Source organism: Pseudophryne corroboree, chromosome 7 (genome assembly GCF_028390025.1).
Source record: "Pseudophryne corroboree isolate aPseCor3 chromosome 7, aPseCor3.hap2, whole genome shotgun sequence".
In the NCBI taxonomy this organism is placed as follows: Eukaryota; Metazoa; Chordata; class Amphibia; order Anura; family Myobatrachidae; genus Pseudophryne; species Pseudophryne corroboree.
In genome coordinates this window covers 239,775,869-239,798,360 of record NC_086450.1, presented here as the reverse complement: position 1 = coordinate 239,798,360, position 22,492 = coordinate 239,775,869, and the positions used below count along the sequence as shown (strand labels likewise).

General features: G+C 44.6%; 1 protein-coding gene and 1 pseudogene across 2 annotated transcripts in view; both read right to left on the bottom strand.

Moving 5' to 3' along the window:
* Nucleotides 1-22,492, bottom strand: part of SLC49A4 (solute carrier family 49 member 4) — a 267,167-nt gene that overhangs the window by 58,027 nt on the left and 186,648 nt on the right. The window lies entirely within an intron of this gene.
* LOC134947336 (5S ribosomal RNA) lies at nt 12,259-12,377 on the bottom strand (annotated as a pseudogene).

Below are 22,492 nucleotides of genomic sequence, written 5' to 3'. Positions count from 1 at the left end.
TAATGGCTGGCAATCTAATACCCACAATTCAATGGGAAAGGTATATCCATTGAATCGGGAATATCGGTGGTTGCTAACCAAAGGCTTCCTATGTCTATCCCTAGTTATACAGTAGCTGTCTGATCTACTTTACCCAAATAAAGGAACGTAGAGAAAAAAAAAACCTGTGAGAAAGTATATTTGTCACTTGTAACCAAGCTCTGCTCAGAAGAGCTGATCAAACAAACATAAAAAATGGGTTCCAGTTTAGGAAATATAGACAGTTTGTAATTAACCACTTTTTAAAACACAATTACAGCCTGTCAGAGGATTTTATGGAGAAATAACTCACTACAAATGACAAGATAATGCCGAAATGGTGATATTTTTGCTTTACTAAACATCAGCAGCTGGTGTAACAAAAACACAAAGGCGCTTCACTGGAATAATGAGGAGAGAAGAGGTCGCACATTGCGGCTGTAGAAAAATCTGTGAAAAGCGACAAGAATTATGACCTAATTTTCCAGATTACAACGTGCAGCAAATTATTACAGCCAGACCGGTCACAAATCCTATGCTCCAGAAAAGACAGATTGGTGGTTCAGAGTCTCTTTAGGTTCCTGAAGTCTGAGACCACAGAGGTTGCAACTCCTGTGCTGCTGCCAGGAAAGGCAGATACATCTATGTCCATCCTTCTTACTGGGAAATTAGCTTTTCACTGCTGCCACCTCTACTCTTAACTCGCATATTTTTTTAAATAAAACTGACAAGCCGTTAAGGCTACACTGACCATTACACTGTTTCACAGCAAACGGTATATAGTTCTAGTGAGCGAGAGAGCAAGATGGTCTGCAGTCTCTCTTACAGGAACTCCGGAGTCAAACAATTGCTTTATACACAAAACAGGTAACTACCTCTCTTTCTCCTTTACACTCACACGTCGATTCTCAGAATAGCCCATAAGTTTAGTAAATACCGCAAGAGTAGAAAATGTGGATTAGTGATACATTCAGGTATGAAGGGGATTATAAAATACACTAATATCTATATTTGGGATGCAGTCAGGATCCCGGCAGTCAGAATACAGACGCCAGTATCCCAACACTATTCAGAATGCCGACACCGGCATCCTGAATAGGTAGACATCCTGGATTCGGAATCCCAACAACCGGGATGCCGAACGTCCTGACACCACGCCGCGGGGGTGGAGGTAAAGTTAGATTCAGGCTGCGGGGGGAGAGTTAGGGTTAGGTTGGGGGGGAGGGGGGGTTATGGATAGGCACCACCCTCTGAGGGTTAGGTTTAGTCACTTACGGGGGGGGGGAGGAGTTAGGGACAGGCAGAGGGGCGCGAGGGTTAGGTTTAGACACTAAGGGGGAGGCTAGGGTTAGGCAGCAGGTAAGGAGGGTTATGGGGTAGGGGGGATCCCGATGTCAGTGTTTCGAACATCGGCATCCCGGCTGCCGGCTTTCCCTAATGAACCCCTATATTCTATTATTATTGGTTTCTGGCACCAGGAGGCATATACTACGTTTATTTCAGGCCACGAAAGGCAATGTCCACCATCAGAAGACTAGTTTATGTACTTGTATATGCCCTATTAAACTTTCACTGGAACTAAAAGCAGGATTTTAATACATACCGGTAAATCCTTTTCTCCTAATCCGTAGAGGATGCTGGGGTCCACTTCATGACCATGGGGTATAGACTGTTCCGCAGGAGCCATGGGCACTCTAAGACTTTTCAAAGGGTGTGAACTGGCTCCTCCCCCTATGCCCCTCCTCCAGACCTCAGTTATAGGAACCTTGCCCAGGGAGATGGACATTTTGAGGAAAGGATTTACTTTAATACCAATGGTGAGAAACATACCAGCTCACACCTCAACCATGCCGCACAACATGGCATTCAACATAACACACGCCAACAGGCATGAACCAATTATAGCAACATGTTGAAAACTAATAAAACACAACTCGTGTAACTCTAATAAACAAAACTGCAGGTAAAGTATGCACTGGGACGGGCGAGCAGCATCCTCTACGGACTAGGAGAAAAGGATTTACCGGTATGTATTAAAATCCTGTTTTCTCATACGTCCTAGAGGATGCTGGGGTTCACTTTATGACCATGGGGTTTATACCAAAGCTCCAGTACGGGCGGGAGAGTGCGGATGACCCTGCAGCACCGACTGACCGAACTTGAGGTCCTCATCGGCCAAGGTGTCAAACTTGTAGAACTTTGCAAATGTGTTTGACCTTGACCAAGTAGCTGCTCGGCAAAGCTGTAATGCCGAGACCCCCCCCTGGCAGCAGCCCAGGATGAGCCCACCTTGCTAGTAGAATGGGCCTTCACCGACGTCGGTAATGGCAATCCAGCCGCAGAATGAGCCAGCTGAATCGTACCTCTGATCCAGCACGCAATAGTCTGCCTGGAAGCAGGACACTCAATCTTGTTGGGAGCATACAGAACAAACAGAGCCTCTGTTTTCCGTATCTGAGCTGTTCTAGCTACATAAATCTTCAAAGCCCTAACCACATCCAGAGATTTTGACTCAGTGAACGTGTCAGTAGCCACTGGCACCACAATAGGTTGGTTTATGTGCAAAGACGAAACCACCTTTGGAAGAAAATGTTGGCGAGTTCTCAACTCTGCCCTATCTTCATGGAAGATGAGGTAAGGGCTCTTGTGAGACAAGGCCCCCAACTCCGACACCCGCCGTGCAGATGCCAAGGCCAAAAGCATCACCACTTTCCAAGTGAGAAACTTCAACTCTATCTCCTGTAGAGGTTCAAACCAATGTGATTGAAGGAACACCACATTAAGGTCCCATGGTGCCACTGGAGGTACAAATGGAAGCTGGATGTGCAGACCCCTTTCACGAAGGTCTGAACTTCTGGAAGAGAGGCATATTGATTTTGGAAGAAAACCGATAAGGACGAAATCTGGACCTTGACTGACCCCAATCTAAGGCCCACATCCACACCAGCCTGCAGAAAATGGAGAAAACGTCTCAACTGAAACTCTTCCATAGGTGCCTTCTTGGATTCACACCAAGACACATATTTTCTCCAAATACGGTCATAATGATTAGACGTTACTCCTTTCCTGGCCTGAAAAAGCGTGGGGATGACTTCCGTGGGAATACCCTTTCAGGCTAGGATCCGGCGCTCAACAGCCATGCCGTCAAACGTAGCCACGTTAAGTCTTGATACACGCACGGCCCCTGCTGCAGCAGGTTCTCGCGAGGAGGAAGAGGCCGAGGATCTTCTAGGAGCAACTCCTGAAGATCTGGGTACCAAGCCCTCCTTGGCCAGTCTGGGGCAATGAAGATTGCTCGAACTCTTGTTCTTCCTATCATTCTGAGAACTTTTGGGATCAGCGGAAGTGGAGGGAAGACATACACCGACCGGAATACCCACTGGGCCACCAGTGCATCCACTGCTATTGCTTGAGGGTCTCCCGACCTGGAACAGTATGTCTGAAGCTTCTTGTTGAGACGAGATGCCATCATGTCTACTTGGGGAACTCCCCAGCGACTTGTCACCTCTGCGAAGACTTCTTGGTGGAGGCCCCACTCTCCTGGATGGAGATCGTGTCTGCTGAGGAAGTCTGCTTCCCAGTTGTCTACTCCCGGAATGAAAAACGCTGACAGAGCCTTTACATGAGGATCTTTGTCACCTCTGCCATTGACGCTCTGCTTTTGGTTCCGCTCTGCCTGTTTATGTACGCGACTGCTGTTACATTGTCCGACTGGATCTGCACGGGATGATCTTGAAGATGTACCGCTTGTCGAAGGCCGTTGTAAATGGCTCTCAATTCAAGCACGTTTTTGTGAAGGCAGGCCTCCTGACTTGACCATTTTCCTTGGAAGCTTTCCCCCTGAGAGAAAGCTCCCCAGCCTCGGAGACTTGCATCCGTGGTTACCAGGAGCCAGTCCTGAATCCCGAACCTGCGTCCCTCTAGTAGGTGAGAACTGTGTAGCCACCACAGGATCGAAATCCTGGCTTTGGAGGACAGGATTATCTTTCGGTGCATGTGTAGGTGGGAACCCGACCACTTGTCCAACAGGTCCCACTGAAATACTCTGGCATGGAACCTGCCAAACTGTATTGCCTCATAGGCCGCCACCATTTTCCCCAACAACCGAATGCACTGATAGATCGACACACTTGTTGGCTTTAATATCTGTTTTACTATTTTCTGGATTTCCAGAGCCTTTTCCCCGGAAGAAATACTCTCTGAACTTCCGTGTCCAGGATCATCCCGAGAAAAGACAATCTGGTCGTCGGTTCCAACTGTGACTTTGGAAAATTTATGATCCAACCGTGTTTTTGGAGTATGGACAGGGAGAGAGTGATGTTCTGTAGCAACTGCTCCCTGGATCTCACTTTTATCAGGGGATCGTCCAGATAAGGAATTATATTGACTCCATTTTGACGAAGAAGGATCATCATCTCCGCCATCACCTTGGTGAATACCCTCGGCGCCGTGGAGAGACCGAAAGGCAACGTCTGGAATTGGTAATGGCAATCCTGAACCGCGAATCTCAGATAAGCCTGGTGAGGAGGATAAATAGGAACATGCAGGTAAGCATCCTTTATGTCTACCGACACCATATAGTCCCCCTCCTCCAGACTGGAAATTCACTGCCCTCAGTGATTCCATTTTGAACTTGAACCGTTTCAAGTAGAGATTCCGATTTTTTAGGTTTAGGATCGGTTGGCCGAGCCGTCCGGCTTCGGAACTACAAAGAGGCTTGAATAGAAACCCTCCCCTTGTTGTGACAAAGGTACCAGGACTATGACCTGATCCTGACATCATTTTTGAATTGCCGCTGTTACCGCCTCTCTTTCTGGAAGAGAAGCTGGCAAGGTCGATTTGAAAAATCGGCATGGGGGATTGTCTTGAAACTCCAGCTTGTACCCCATGGACACTATTTGTAACACCCAGGAGTCCAGGGCAGATTGAATCCAACCCTGGCTGAACAGTTTGAGCCGTGCCCCCGCCCGAGCGGACTCCCGCAAGGAAGCCCCAGCGTCATGCTGTAGATTTGGCAGAAGTAGGGGATGACTTCTGCTCCTGGGATCCTGAAGCCGCTGTGGACTTCTTTCCCTTTTCTCTACCAGCAAAGAAGGGGGAACCTTTCGCCTTTTTGTATTTATTGGGCCGAAAGGACTGCATGTGGGAGTGATATGTCTTTTTTGCCGGTGCAGGAGCAGAAGGCAAAAAAGTCGACTTACCTGCGGTAGCCGCCGAGACTAACGCATCCAGTCCATCACCAAATAAGGCCTCACCTTTATATGGGAGAGCCTCCATATTCCTTTTGGAATCTGCATCCGCGTTCCACTGGCGAATCCACAACGCCTGCCGAGCCAATACTGCCATGGTAGCGGCTGTTGAACCCAAGAGCCCAATATCTTTCATCGCTTCTAGCATGTATGCGGCAGCGTTTTTGATATTCCCTTACTTAAGGAGTATCTCATCTTTATCAATCGTGTCAATTTCTGATGACAAGCTGTCTGACCATTTTTCAATAGCGCGACTCACCCACGCGCAAGCAATTGTGGGCCTGAGCAGCGTACCATTGGCCACATAAATGGATTTTAACGTAGTCTCCATTTTGCGGTCTGCCGGCTCCTTTAGTAAAGCCGTCCCAGGTGCAGGGAGAACCACCTTCTTTGTCACCTGGACAGTCACTGTCTAACACTGGGGGTGACTCCCATTTTTTCCTGTCCTCTGCTGGGAAAGGATAAGCCATCTGAATCCTCTTGGGAACACAAAATGTATTTTCGGGATTCACTCACACCCCTTCAAAGAGTATTTAGCTCATGGGAAGGAGGGAATGTCACCTTAGATTTCTTTTCCTTATAGAAATAGGCCTTCTCCTGAGGTACAGGAGTGGCTTCCGTAACTTCCAGAACCTCCCTTATAGCCACCATCATATATTGTATATTTTTCACCAATTTATGATCTATTTCTCTGGAGTCACTATCATCGACACAGGAATCAGTGTCCGTGTCGGTATCAGTATTTACAATATTTGCAAATGGTCTCTTATGTGACCAAGAGGGGTCGCCTGCGGATGGAAGAACAGAACCCTGAAAAATCACATCTTCCACAGACTTTCGCCATAATTCTGCATGAGATTCAGACTTATCTAATCTCCTATTGATATGATGCATACTATCACGTATTTCTTTCACCCATGCAGGCACTTGGTGTGCCGGCAGCGCCACCACATTACAACTATGTGTCCCTAAAATGGATTCCTCAGGGGAAGAACTCCATGCTTCAGACATGTCATACTCGTGCACTACACACACACACACACACACACACACACACACACACACACACACACACACACACACACACAGACACTCTGGGACTTATAGGGGACAGACCCACAGTAAAATCTGTCAGAAGGACACAGTGTACGAGCAGCCAGCTCACAACCCCAGTGCCAGCATATAATGCCTGTGAACACAAAATGCCCACTGAGATGCAGCGCTTATTTTACAATGTAAATACACCTGTAAAGCACCAAATTCGCTGTGCCCCCCCGTTTTGCCCCCTGATACTTGTAGTCAGAAGTGGAGGAGGACCAGCGTTGTCTCTGCAGCTGAGGAGAGAGAGAAAATGGCGCTGAGCAGTGTGCTGGCTGACTGAGGTGGAAGCTCCGCCCCCGCAATGGCGCGTCTTCTCCTCAGAGATTTTCACATAATATTTATACTGGCGGGGGTAGGGCTGTGCCTGGACATCTTATGCCCCCTTTTAGACAGTTTTTTAAGGTATTTTGCTGCCCAGGGCGCCCCCCTCCGCGCCCTTCACCCTGCAGTGCCTGTGTGTGTGGGCAGCAATGGCGCGCTGCGCTCCCACCAGCCGCGCTGTACCTTAGCCGTCACTCTCTTGATTGAAGATCTATCTTCTTACACTCACCTGTCTTCTGGCTCTGTGAGGGGGGTGACGGCGTGCTGTGGGAGTGAGCATCTAGACACGGCTAGCGTTCAATACCCTTCAGGAGCTAATGGTGTCCTGTCAGCCAGAAGCAGAGCCATGAAACTCTTTAGGAAGTTGGTTCCTACTTCTTCCCCCTCAGTCCCACGAAGCAGGGAGACTGTTGCCAGCAGTTCTCCCTGAAAATAAAAAACCTAACATAAGTCTTTTCAGAGAAACTCAGTAGAGCTCCCCTGCAGTGCATCCAGTCCGCCTGGGCACATTTCTAAAACTGAGGTCTGGAGGAGGGGCATAGGGGGAGGAGCCAGTTCACACCCTTTGAAAAGTCTTAGAGTGCCCATGGCTCCTGCGGAATGGTCTATACCCCATGATCATGAAGTGGACCCCAGCATCCTCTAGGACGTATGAGAAACAATCTGAGTCTTCAGTCTTCTTGTTCCCCTGGGAGGCTTTATGCTCTATCCTAAGATGGCAACAGAGATCTCCAGAGCATGTTCAGGGGCCATCTTGTCATTTCACTGTGTAGTGTGACTGTAAGGGAAACAGAAGTCTACTACTTGGCTCCAGATAGACCTGCAATTCACAATGTGTTCCAGCATCCATGCATCGATACCTGTTTGCAGTATACAGTCACCAGCTGGTGAGCTGTAAGAAACCCAGCTACTCTCCATCACCCGTGTACAACAATGCGTACAGCTGCGATCACACTTGCGCAGTCAACCTGCACGGCACCCAATTACATAAACTCCATAATATCGTAATTATATCGCAGTCAAGGCAATATACTGTATAGGATGTACATAGAATTTAGTGGTGTTTGGTCATACAACTTTAAATGTGCTTTAAAATTTATCCTGACTACAGTTCTGTCCTCATCGGGATGTGCGGATTTAAATAACATGGATTTATTTTTCTTTCCAATGCAGGACATGTATGGAAAGAATGAGGATAGGTTGAAAGAATTAAATCTGGACAAACCAAGCATGAAGAAATTTTTGGAATGCTATAATCAAGCATTGGGACCTGCACATTTTCTCACTTACTTGATGGATCCACGTTACTGTGGTAGCTGTTTAACTGCAGAAGAAATATTTTAAGCGCTTAAGTTTGCCAAAGAAAAATATTCATTATGGTAAAAACTTACCGTTGATAACGCTATTTCTCCTAAGTCCACAGGTTCCACAGGATAACACAGGGATATGATGACGCGACAGCAGATTTGCACCAATCGGTCCAAACTTTCGGCCTCCCAGCATGCAACGGGCCCATCCATATATCCCGCCTCCTGGCTCAGGCAAATCAGTTGTTTTTCCAAAGCTCAAGGCAGGAGCATCATAGAGAGCCCTAAACAGGCGAGAAGAACACACATGTACACCCTTCCGTACAAGAAGGAAGAGGTTAGTGAGTAAAAGTATCCTCAAATCAGGTGCGTCAGGTTGGGATCCCTGTGGATCATGTGGACTTTGGAGAAATAATGTTATCAACAATAAGTTTTACCATAACTAATATTTCTCCGGCAGGGTCCACAGGTTATCCACAGGATAACATTGGGATGTCCCAAAGCAATTTAGTGGTGGGGATGCTCCTGATTGGACAGGAGAATCCTTCGCCTGAATTCAGCGTCCTGAGAGGCAAAGGTATCAAAGGCACAATTGTCTAATGAATGTGTTAATGTAGACCATGTGGCTACTTAACATACCTATTCTGCTGAAGCACCACGTTGTGCCCATAATGGACCTACCTTACGAGTAGAGTGAGCAGAGACATTAGCCAGAACAGGGAGATCAGCTTGAGAATATGCTTCTGAAATAGTCATCCGAAACCACTTCGCCAGTGTCTGCTTATCAGCAGGCCACCCTCTCTTGTGAAATCCGCAGAGAAAGAAAAGAGTGTCTTTCAGATGCACTGGTACGATCCACGTAGATCCTTAAGGCACAGACTAAGGGGTCATTCCGACACGTTCGCACGTAGCGAACGAGTCGGAAATGCTCATGCAGGACAGATGCATTGCGCACACGCGTTGTCGCCGGGCTGTGACGCCACCAGCGAGAAAAGTGATTGCAGCGGCGATAGCAAGAAGACGGACAGAAGGGAGGCGTACCAGGGCGGATACTCACCGTTTTGCAGGCGTGGTGAGTCCAACACAGGCGGATTCAGGCGTTTGGAGGGCGGATGTCTGACGTCACAGCCGGGACCTTCATCGCTGGATCCGTCGTACTGGGTGAGTAGCTGCAGGGCTAGTCTTGTTTTACTTGAAACTTTTTTAGCATAGCAGGGCTGCACAAGTGATCGCAGCCCTGCTATGCTAAAATACACTCCCTCATAGGCGGCGTCAGGTTGATCGCACGAGCAGCAAAAAGTTGCTACGTGCGATCAACTCGGAATGACCCCTTATGTCCAACGAAGCAACTCCTGCAGAAAGGTCCGGCCCTTGGAAGGCAGAGACTACAATTTCTTCATTAAGGTGGAATTTAGACACCACTTTAGGAAGATACCCAGATTTGGTTCTGAGAACCCCTCTATCTGGATTAAAAAAAAAAAAAAAATCAGAAATAGAGGGCGACATAAAAATGCCCCTAAATCTGAAACTCTTCTAGCTGAAGCAATAGCCAGTAGAAAGAGAACTTTAGCTGTCAACCATTTAAGATCCACACTTTTTAGTGGTTCAAATGGGGCATTTTGAAGGGTCTTTAGGACTAAACTTAGGTACCAAGGCACTGTAGGAAAAATAAAAGGAGGTTGAATGTTAAGCATTTTCTGGAAAAAAGTGCGCACATTCTGTAGGTTAGCAATTTTCTTTTGGAACCATACAGTCCGTCAATGCTGACACTTGTACTCTCAAGGAAGCCACCCGTAAACCTTTATGCATTCCTGTTTGAAGGAATGCTAAGACTTTGGAAACTGAAAATCCTAGGGTCAAATTTTTGATAACTGCACCATTGAATATGGGCTTGCCATATTCGGTGATAAATGCGAGCTGAGGAAAGTTTCCTTACTCTGAGCATAGTTTGAATTACCTGTTGAGAGAATCCTCTTGCCTTCAGAATGGAAGCCTCAAGAGCCACACTGTCAAAGACAGTCGATCCAGTTGTTTGTGATAACCAGGACCCCGAGACAGTAGATCTGGACGTTGAGGGAGTAAAAATGGAGACATCCTTTGCAGATCTGTGTACCAATGTCTTATGGACCAAGCCAGAGCTATTAGTATCACTGCACCCTTACCATGTCTTACCTTAAGCATCACCCTGGATCACAGGGCGATTGATGGAAACCTATGAGCCGGAAGAAAGTTGACAGGTCATCCACAAAGGTCACTCTGGGATCCTTTGTTCTTGACCCGTATGCAGAAACTTTGTTGTTCTGACGGGACACCATGAGATCTATCTCTGGTAACCCCCATTGTCTACCAAAGTTTGTAAGACCTTGGGGTGTAAACCTATTCATGCATGAATGTCGTTTCTACGGAGAAAATCCGCTTCCCAGTTTAGGACTCCCGGAATGAATATTGTGGACAAGGCTGGATAATCAATAAAACACAACTTGTGCCTCTTACCAATCTTGGATGGTATTATTATACAACGGCCACCTGAGTCCCAGGCCACACGGTGGACAGTTATTGCGAGAGTCGGACATCAGCACTGATCGATAAGCTTGTAAGCGCTGCTGTGAACTAAGCTCCCTGACCCCGTAACCCTTCGACGCCATGGATGGCACTGAATGCGGATGGCCAAACCAAGTCCTGCGGGTGAGAACGGTGTATAAATCAGGGGTAGTAGCATAGCGTACCCGTTTATCATCAGTAACAACTTGGTAGCTGCATCTGTGAGTTTTTATCCTGAATTGCTTATGATTGACTGTTATAAAAACCATTTTCTTCTGGACTCAATTCTATCGATAATAAGTGTATTAACCCTATGTTTACGGCAACTGCTTGTAGTTTAATATTACTATTCTGAAAGCATTTATTTTTAAATACATTATTTTATGTTATTCTATTTTTAATCTAGAGCGCTCCCTGTTGTTACTTATTTATTAATTAAGTAACACAAAATTTCCTTAGAAGGCTGGATAATGAAGTTCTGCTTAACGTGTGACTTACCTTCTTCATTGTGTTTTGGCTGCGAGTTCCTCCCTGATGGTTGAGGTACGCTACTGCCATTGCAATGTCTGAGCGGATTCGAACTGGTTTCCCCTGAAGGATGTTCTTTGCCTGAATGAATGCCATTTATATGGCCCGAAGTTCCAATATATTTATTGGCAGGCAACTATCTTCTTTGGTCCACTGCTCCTGAAACAACTCCTTCCTAACACTGCTCCCTAGCCCTGCAGGCTGGCATACATTGTCAGTTTCCCAATCTGATATCCAAAGGAGTTTCTCTTTGTCCAGATAGGATGTCTGTAACCACCAGGCTATTGACCTCCTAACATCCAGAGGAAGACCATAATCTGTGCTTTTGTCTGATGAAAACCATTCCAATTGGAAAGGATCAGACGTTCCAGATGTATCAAGTGGAACATTCATGTCAAATGTCTACACCATCAAACCCATCACACGCATTGCCGCATAAATGGATACCGTTTGACTGTGTAGCAACTCCTGAATCCTTAAATTAATTTTGGATATTTTTTTCAGAGGTAAAATTACTCTCTGAATACCCAATTCCAACACAGCCCCCAAGTGAGTCATCCTTTATGACGGAACCAGAGATGACTTTTGCCCAATTTATGAGTCAACCGTATCTCTGTAACAAGCTATTGTCTGTTGCAGAGAACACTGAAACAATTCCTGAGACTCTGCCAGGATTAATAAATCGTCAAGGTATGGAAAAAATCCTTATGCCCCGCTAACGAAGATAAGATGCTATCACCACCATAATTTTGGTGAATACTCTGGGAGCTGTGGTCAGGTAAAAATGGTAGGGCCTGAAACTGAAAATGATGCTAGAGGATAGCAAACCTGAGATAGCGCTGATGGGACAGTGCTATAGGAACATGTAGGTAAGCATTCTTGATATACAGGGATACCATAAAATCCTCCGGCTCCATGGCCAAAATAATGGAACGTAAAATCTCCATATGAAAACAGAGGCACCCAATTGTACTTGTTCAGCGCTTTGAGATTGAGTATGGGCCGGAACAACTCATTTGGCTTCTGGACTAAAAACAGGTTGGAATAAAAACCTTGTCCTCGTTGTGTAGGAGGAACTGGAATTATCACTCATGACTGAAGTAACTCCTGAACGGCCTCTTGCAAAGCCCTGGCCTTCGTTTCCACTGAAAATGGGCTGGTACAAAACCTTTGATGAGGGTGTTTCTTGAAAGTACCTACAGCACTTGGTATTACCAGGAGGTTTACCATCCAAGTACTAACCAGGACAAACACTGCTTAGCTTCCAAGATCAGATAAGATTGGGTATGTCCAGTGTGGTGTGGCTGTAGATCATAACCTTGAGATACCGCTTCTTGCACCCAGGCATCTCTAGTAGACTGCTGCTAGATCTGTGAAAACTGAAGAAGTTAACCTCCCACCCTGGGTTCCCCCAGGTGGAGGACCGCACCATTGGGCTGATGGCTTATTTTCTGATTTGGAAACAGGTCCTCTGGTAGCCCAATACCTATTAATCTTACCAGACTTGTTGGATTGGGACTGTTTGCCATTATCCTTTGCTTTTCCTTGATTCCGAAAGGGCTGAAAAGCTGGAAAACTAGGCTTGAATTTGTGTGTGGAAGGAAAACTTCACTTTCATGGAGTCTACTTCTGACTCCAAAACAGTGTTTAATTCTTTACCAAAAAGAATATCTCCAGTAAAAAAGGCTAAGACTCCAGAACCTTCCTGGATTCTGAGTCAGCTTTTCATGTACACAGCCAACCCGCTCTATGAGCTGCTACTGCTGAAGCTGATGCCTGAGAGGCAATTGTACCCATATCCAAGGCCGCTCAATAAATGTTGCTGCCTGAATGATATGTGCCATACAGAAATTTTGCTCTCTAGATACCATTGAAAGATCCTCCTCCAATGCATCAGCACAAGCTGCCACTGCATATGCCATCCTGGCTGAAGCCATGGCTGGTCTAATGATTGCCCAAGACAAGGAAAAATTGTTTTTAGAAAATCATCGACTCTCCTATCTGTGACATCATTTATTTATGTCGAAAGCAGAAGTAATGTAGATTTTCGCACCAATCTAATGACATGCGTATCTACTTTTGGAGCCACCTCTCTTTTTTAAACAGTCCCCAGCCAGAAGAGGATAATTGAAATTCCATTTCCTGGAATTCTAACTACTTACTGGGTGTAAGTAGTTAGATGGATATGATAAACCTCAGGATGAATGGTGCATGTAAGGGTTAATAGGGTAACCTATCCCTGGTATAGGAGCTGGCATTATCTGCTTAGCTATATTGGATAATGTCTGTGCAAAAGTAGCCCATGGGGGTTCAACTAGAACCTGTGCTTGCCTCAGATTAATTAAGAGGCTTCGGTGACAGCTAAAACATTTTGCACATAATCCCTTTTGAACCAGATCCTGAGAGGTTAACCCAGCTTCGCAAGACAAACATGAATGAGTTTTGGTGCTGCTGTGGAAAGTGTATTTTCTTCACCCTTGCCGCTCTTAGACGTTATACATAAAATCACACACATGTACAGTGTTACTACACAATTTGTGACTGTAATCACTTTAAAATTTGTTAAATTGACACACAATCCGACCCTACCCTGATTTGCACCAGCATTGAGTATTGGAATACACAGAAAAACTGACAGAAATAATAGGATTTTGATACCTACCGGTAAATCCTTTTCTCTTAGTCCGTAGAGGATGCTTCAAGAACCATGGGGTATAGACGAGATCCGCAGGAGACATGGGCACTTTAAGACTTTAAAAGGGGTGTGAACTGGCTCCTCCCTCTATGCTACTCCTCCAGACTCCAATTATAGAAACTGTGCCCAGGGAGACAGACATTTTGAGGAAAGAATTTATTGTTAAACCATGGTGAGCATTTTACCAGCTCACACCTCCAGTATGCCGCAGAACGTGGCATTCAATAGAATACCAGCCGACGGCATGAAGAATATGCAGCCATACGCTGACATAAAACGTAATACAACCTATGGCCTGAAAATCGTCAGCAATAGGCTGACTTAAACACAACACACCATGTGTGTAAACATACCCAATGACTGCAGATACAGTACGCACTGGGACGGGAGCCCAGCATCCTCTACGGACTAAGAGAAAAGGATTTACCGGTAGGTATCAAAATCCTATTTTCTCATACGTCTTAGAGGATGCTGGGGATGCTTCAAGAACCATGGGGTTTATACCAAAGCTCTAGAATGGGCGGGAGAGTGCGGATGACTCTGCAGCACCGATTGACCAAACAAGAGGTCCTCCTCAGCCAGGGTATCAAACTTATAGAAACCAGAAGAAAAAAGTATTCCCTATCATGGGCACACTCGGACCTTGTGACACTAAACTCAAAGTCAAATATCAAACTGACATTTGACCACTGATTTTTAAAATATAACTTTTATTAATTATCTTAAAACATCTGCGAAAATATTGTGCATGTGAAAACAAGTGCAAAAACAATAAACAAAATGTGAAATAGAGTTAAAAATTCAGTCACTGCTGCCTTTTCATATTTCACTCTCTCAAGTGTTTAAGATGTATCCATTATTGTTGCAAAAAATCTTCTCTTTACTATCCTATTGGAAACAAAATATCCTTTGGAAGTACCTCTGTGAGAACTATGAAGGACTAGATTGTCATTCTTAACTGACAGTCTCTCATTCTTGGTAGTGTGCGCACCACTTTAACCATATATTATAATCAGGCACTTATGCCCTATGTAATACCTATAATAGGTCCTTTATTATGACTGTCTGTCTCACAGGATTATCCCATATAGCCCCCTATCACCCGATTTCTGATTCTTAATATAATATAATATAATATAATATGATATGATAATCTTCTACTATATTTGACTTTGCTTGAGATCGTCAAATTGTAAGTTTATATAACATAGGTAATGTTGTTTATAGTGAGACTGAGAATGGTCACTACATGTGATACTGCTAAATCAGTGATCTCAACGTGCTGTTTTTTACATGCCTATATTGATGATCTTAATTTGTGTCACATGCATTTCTATCTCGCCCGCTAGAAAGGTATGGCGATGGTATGTTATAGTACGTTGTATCATATGATGTTTTATACAGAGCTGATATATTACCCTTCTCTTACATACCCCAGCTTATACCTGCTGGTCGTGGTGATGGTATGTTATTAGTGTGTTATGTCATATAGTGCTTTATAGTGCTTTTAGACCGAGCTAGTATTTCAACCTTCTATAACGTACCCCAGCTTATACCTGCTGGTTATTGCTTGTATCTATAATTCCATATATATAATCAAGGGTCCATATAACATTCCCTTACAGGGTAGTGACACAGTGCCTCACACAATTGTTGATATTTAATACTCAAGCTAAGTTCCTAATATAAACAGATGTATTAGATAATACAGAAATATGGCGGCCACCTGTTTGTGACACATTACACACTATCCATTGTGAATACTATTGAATAATACTAATGAGATGAAAATGGATAGGTGTATACTGATATAAAGATGCAGTGTATTTCACCATGCACCAAATTCCCAGCTTGTGTATAGTATAATATAGGGCCGTTTAAGACACAGCTTGCTGGAGCCGCAGGCTATAGCAACATGCAGCCGCTAACCGCTACTGCCCGTTACCCAGGAAACAAACACCTGTGGCGGTATCCGTCAATACGGAGCCGCTGGGTGTATGTCCCGCTCCGGCCGCTGACCGCCGCCTCCCGTCTATCAGGCCAACAGCACTGCTAGCGGTGTCCGTCAGTACGGGGCCGCCGGGTGTGGGTCCTGCTACGGCTGCGGATGTGCAATGCGCTGCAAGATTAGGTCACAAACTCAATTAAGGTACATTCATTTAAACAATGGATATTCCTATATGCAGTAACTGAACATTAAAATGCTAACTGACAGACACACTGCGTGTGAACTGTCTCCTAACGACCGTTTCGCATGAGCTTAATCATAGGAAACCCGATTGTCGGGTCTGAGGGAGCTAAGTACCCAGTCAGTCTCTTCCATTGGCCACAAAGTTTGATTGACATATCTCCTACCCGATCACAGATTATTATTATTCAAGGACTATTTACTGATGAATAGGCTGCCAGGAAGGGTATATTATTGATAGTTTGCGGCTTATATTTTAGTTTGACATTCTCATCTTCTTAATAAATGAATTTTTACCCTTCTGTAAATTTATTTATTGTAATTTTTGTTACTTTAATTGATGTTTATTATTATTATATTTCTGAATATTTCCTATTCTTCTTAATATTTGGTTATGATGTTCCCAAAGAAATATGATTGTACCCCAGCGTATCAGGAGTGCCATGTATTATTATTAAAACTGTGCCATTTATATCTATTCGATATAAACATGTGTGTACATGTGATACGGAACATATTAATTTGTGATGAAGTTAGCTGTCAAAGGTGCCATTTCCCATCCTCTGTAGTAATTATTGGAGTGATCCATTTGTGTTTTTTGAAATCTAGTGCTAACGTGACTGTATTTTAATGTATTCGGATGTGGGGACAGTAAACCTATAATAAAAGAAAACAAAAAAGTGTTCTGACCAATATAGTGAATATAAATGTGAAAGTGTTCACCCATCAAAAATAAAACCAAAACGTGAAAGGTTTAACCGTGTGTAAATATACTTTATCTGGAGTGGTACAGTCAATTGTTATGATTTATCCCATATTCCCAACTCTTTGAGAACGTGGACCATTAGAAAATTATATTTAGGGAAAATTCATCCTGTTAAGAAGGATGAAAAATTGATGTGTTCATTCATGCCGTTTGGTTGTAAACCATCTAATAGGAAAGTCCATCGACTCTCCTTTCTCAGCAGCTCTTGTGTTATACTGCCTCCTCTTATTCCCAGGTGTACTCGTTCTATTCCAAATGCCTTGAGGTCTGTTGCTTTTCCAGCGTGTTTTTCGTGAAAATGTTTCGCAACTGTTGTTAGTTGTTTAAATTTATTATAATCCTTTTGGCAATTTCTGATCGAACCAACATGTTCTAGGACCCTCTGTTTCAATGGTCTAGTTGTCATGCCGATATATCTTTTCCCACAAGTACAGACAAGACAGTAGACAACTCCAGATGTCATACAATTTATGTAATCCCTGATCTTATGTGTTTTGTGATATTTATCTTCGACTTCTGTTGTTTTTATCATATAATCACACGCTTTACAACCTCCACATTTATATGACCCCGTGAGAGCTGTTTTGGTTGTTTTTTTATTTTTTGAACTGTAGTGGCTATGGACTATTTCATCCCTGAGGTTATTCGCTCTCCTCCAACTCATGGATGGTTTGGTTCCAAGTTCTTTAACCAGATCTGGATCCAGGGTCAGGACTGACCAGTGTTTATTAATAATTTTTTGTATTTCTTCCCATTCTGAGCAAAAATCGCCCACAAATCTGATAACATCTGGTTTTTTAGTTATCTTGCTTTTCTTGGGAAAGAGCAACTGATTACGATCCATTTGTTGTGCTTGATATTTTGCTTTTTTGATGATCCTTTTCGAATAGCCTCTCCTTAAAAGTCTCTCACTCAGTTCCGTGGCTCTCTGTTCGAATTCTGCTAACCCAGAGCAGTTTCTCCTCATTCTCAGAACCTCCCCTCTGGGGATTCCTTTGAGGACCGGGGGGAAGTGTGCGCTTGATCTATGTAGGACACTGTTTGTTGCTGTGTGTTTTCTGTGTAGATCTGTACCTATTCTGCCATCCTCCAGTTTTCTCACCTTCAGATCCAGAAATGTCACTTCAGTCTCACTAATTTCATAGGTAAGTTTGAGATTAAAGTTGTTCTCGTTAAGTACATCAATAAATTCCCTAAACTTTTCTCTGGGACCGTCCCACAATATGAGCAGGTCATCTATGTATCTCATCCAAATTAGGATGTGTTGGGTGTACCGTTCCATTGTCTCATGAAAGACAATGGACTCCTCCCACCAGCCCAAATATATATTCGCATACGTGGGGGCACAAGCCGCCCCCATAGCTGTGCCCCGCACCTGCAAATAATATTTGTCATCGAAGACAAAGAAATTTTTCTGAAGTACAAACGTCAAGAGTTTCAACAAGAATTCTCCAAATTCCGTTTTACCCTCTTTCTGGAGAAAATATTCAACAGACTGGATGCCTTTCTCATGCTGTATGCTGGTATAGAGTGATTCAACATCACATGTGGCAAGAAAAACATGCCTGTCAACATGGATTTCATCCAGTTTGCACAATACGTCTGTTGTATCCTTTGTATAGGATAGTAATGTGTAAACATACCCAATGACTGCAGATACAGTACGCACTGGGACGGGAGCCCAGCATCCTCTACGGACTAAGAGAAAAGGATTTACCGGTAGGTATCAAAATCCTATTTTCTCATACGTCCTAGAGGATGCTGGGGATGCTTCAAGAACCATGGGGTTTATACCAAAGCTCTAGAATGGGCGGGAGAGTGCGGATGACTCTGCAGCACCGATTGACCAAACAAGAGGTCCTCCTCAGCCAGGGTATCAAACTTGTAAACTTCGCAAAGGTGTTTGATCCCGACCAAATAGCAGCTCGGCAAAGCTGTAATGCCGAGACCCCTCGGCAGCCGCCCAGGATGAGCCCACCTTTCTGGTAGAATGGGCCTACACCGATTTCAGTAACGGCAATCCCGCCGTAGAATGAGCCTGCTGAATCGTATTACAGATCCAGCGTGCAATAGTCTGCTTGGAAGCAGGAGCCCCAATCTTGTTGGGAGCCCACAGGACAACAGAGCCTCTGTTTTCCTAACCTGAGCCGTTCTAGCGATATAGATTGTCAATACTCTGACCACATCGAGAGACTTCGATTCCGCCAAGGTGTCAGTAGCCACTGGCACCACAATAGGCTGGTTTACGTGAAAAGATGAAACCACTTTTGGCAGAAATTGCTGACAAGTTCTCAACTCCGCTCTATCTGCATGGAAGATTAAATAGGGGCTTTTGTGAGACAAAGCCGCCAATTCAGACACCCGCCTTGCGGATGCCAAGGCCAACAGCATGACCACTTTCCAAGTAAGGAATTTCAACTCAACCTTACGCAAAGGTTCAAACCAATGAGATTGAAGGAATTGCAACACCACGTAAGAGCCCACGGTGCCACAGGGGGCACAAAGGGAGGTTGGATGTGCAGCACGCCCTTCACGAAGGTCTGAACTTCTGGAAGGGAGGCCAATTCTTTCTGAAAGAAAATAGATAAGGCCGAAATTTGTACATTAAATGCAGCCTAACTTTAGGCCCGCATCCACATCTGCTTGTAAAAAATGGCGCAACCGCCCCAGCTGAAATTTTTTTCGTCGGAGCCTTCCTGAATTCACACCAAATTTTTCTCCAAATACGGTGGTAAAGCATCACCGTTACTTCTTTTCTAGCCTGAAGCAGTGTGGGAATGACTTCACTGGGAATACCCTTTCGGGCTAGGATATGGCGTTCAATCGCCATGCCGTCAAACGCAGTCGCGGTAAGTCTTGATACACGCACGGTCCTTGCTGTAACAGGTCCTCTCGTAGAAGAAGAGACCAGGGATCTTTAATGAGTAATTCTTGAAGATCTGGATAGCAAGCCTTCCTTGGCCCATCCGAAACAATGAGGATCGCCTGAACCTTTGTTCTTCTTATGATCTTTATCCCTTCGGAAAGAGTGGAAATGGAGGGAACACATAGACTGACTGAAACACCCACGGTATCACCAGGGCGTCCACCACTATTGCTTGAGGGTCCCTTGACCTGGGACCATATCTCTGAAGTTTCTTGTTGAGGCGAGACGCCATCATGTATATTTGAGGAATTCCCCAAAGACTTGTCACTTTTGTGAAAACCACTTGATGAAGAACCCACTGTCCTGGATGGAGATCGTGTCTGCTGAGGAAGTCTGTTTCCCAGTTGTTTACACCCGGAATGAAGACCGCTAGTAGAGCGTTTACATGCCTTTCCGCCCAGCGGAAAACACTTGTGGCTTCTGCCATTGCCGCTTTGTTCTTCGTTCCGCCCTAGCGGTTTACTTACGCCACTGCTGTTAAGTTGTCCAACTGAATTAAGACGGGCAGATCGCGAAGAAAATGTTCCGCTTGCAGACGACCGTTGTAATAAGCCCTTAATTCAAGAATGCTTATTGCAGACGAGCTTTCTGGCTTGACCTTTTTCCCTGGAAATTTTTCCCCTAAAAAGACTGCTCCCCAGCCTCGGAGACTTGTATCCATGGACACCAGGATCTAATCCTGGATCCCGAACCTTCGTCCCTCTAGGACAGGCCTGGCCAACCTGTGGCTCTCCAGCTGTTGTAAAACTACAAGTCCCATCATGCTTTGCCACAGTTTTGCTATTAGGGAATGCTAAAACTGTGGCAAGGCATGCTGGGATGTGTAGTTTCACAACATCTGGAGAGCCACAGGTTGGCCAGGCCTGCTCTAGGAGGTGAGAACTGTGCAGCCAACACAGGAGAGATATTCTGGTCCTGGAAACAGGATTATTTTCCGGTGCATGTGCAGGTGAGACCCGGACCACATGTCCAACTGGTCCCGCTAAAACCACTCTGGCATTTAACCTGCTCACTGAATGGCCTCGTAGGCCGCAACCATCTTCTTCATCAACGGAATGTATTGATGAATTTACACTGTAGCAAACTTGATCCGACTCTGGATCCTCAGATCTCTTTACACTGGAAAACCCAAACTCTCAACAGTTCTGTATTTAACCTTATTCCCAACTCCGACATCTGTGTTGTTGGGATAAACAGTGATTCTGGCAAGTTCAGGAGCCAACCACTGTGTTGAAGAACTGTCAGAGAGAAAACAACGATTTGTACCACTTGTTTCTTGACCTCGCCGTAGTCAGGAGAGCGTCCCAGTACAGAATAATAATGGCTTTTACTATTGAAGGAAAACCATCATACTGCCATCACTCCGGTACAATCCTGAATAGCAAACCCAGTTATGCCTAATGCGGAAGAAACCGCACTTAAACCCTTTTTTTCCTCTTACAGATTGGGAGATCCCTGCCCTGAGAGATTCCATCTTGTAGTTCAACTTCTAACCAAGCTGTCCGGGCTCAGAAGCACGAAAAAGCTTGAACAACAGCTTTTTGCTTTTTTTTTTTTCTGTGACAGGGACAGCAGGACAATGTCCTGATCCTGACCCAACTCTTGTATGGCGTTGCATACTACCTCCCCATCCAGAGGAGAATCGGTAAGATCTATTTGAAAAATCAGTGAGGGGAATCATCTGGAAACTCCAATATGTCCCCCTTGGGACTCTACTCTTAACTCACTGGTCCATGTCCATTCCAGGACTGACTGAAGAGTATTAGACGTATTCCCACCGGTGTGGGCTTCCGCAAGATAGACCCAGTGACATGCGGTGGATGTGGTAGAAACAGAGGACGATTTCTGCTTCTGCGAACTTGAAAAGGCTGCTGACCTCTTACCTTTTCACCTTCCTCTACATGCAAAGAAGGGGAAAAACGGTATCCATCCGGTCAAAATGACTGCATCCTACAAAAATGCGTCACCAACCGTTGTGAGGGAACATAGCTCAAGAAGGTAGACTTACCAGTGGTATCTGCCGAGATCAACTTAACAAAGCCATCCCCAAACCAGGTTTCACCTTCATAGGGAAGATACTCCAGTCCTTCTCGGAGTCAGCCTCAGCATTCCATTGGTGAATCCACAACGCCCTCCTAGCCGAGACCGCCATGGAATTGGCCCACGAACCCAATAGTCCCATACCTCTTGTCGTCGCACGGCAGTATGCTGCAATGTTCTAGATATGACCCAACTTAAGGAGTATCCCATCTCTCCCCAGGGTAATTATATCGGATGACAAGGTAACCGACCATTTCTGAATACAAGCACTTCCCCATGCGCATGTAATGCAAATATAATCAAAGCATATAATTAAAATATCACTTAGCTTCCTGTATACGATCCTTTGCGACAGGGCCCCGTGCAGAACAGGGGTTGACTCTCACTTTATTCTATCCACGGCGGGAAAAGAATAAACACTCGGACTCCTCATGAGGATTTGAAACTATCTTGTCACGGCTGACCTAGAACTTTTTCAACAGAGCGACCAGCACATGAGAAGGAATAACTTTACTTCAGCATTCATTATAAATTTTAATATGAATATACACATTTAAATACACATATACACACATATATCTATGTATATTTCATATATATATATATATATATATATATATATATATATATATATATATATATATATTTTGTCAGGAACAGCAGGGTCCCTAGTGACGTTAATACATTCTTAATGTGTATGAAACATGTACTGAATGCCGATGTTGTGGATCTAATCAGGAAACATCATGGTCGACATAAGAACTAGTATTCGTGTCGATATCAGGGAGTAGTAACTGGGCAAAATATCATTT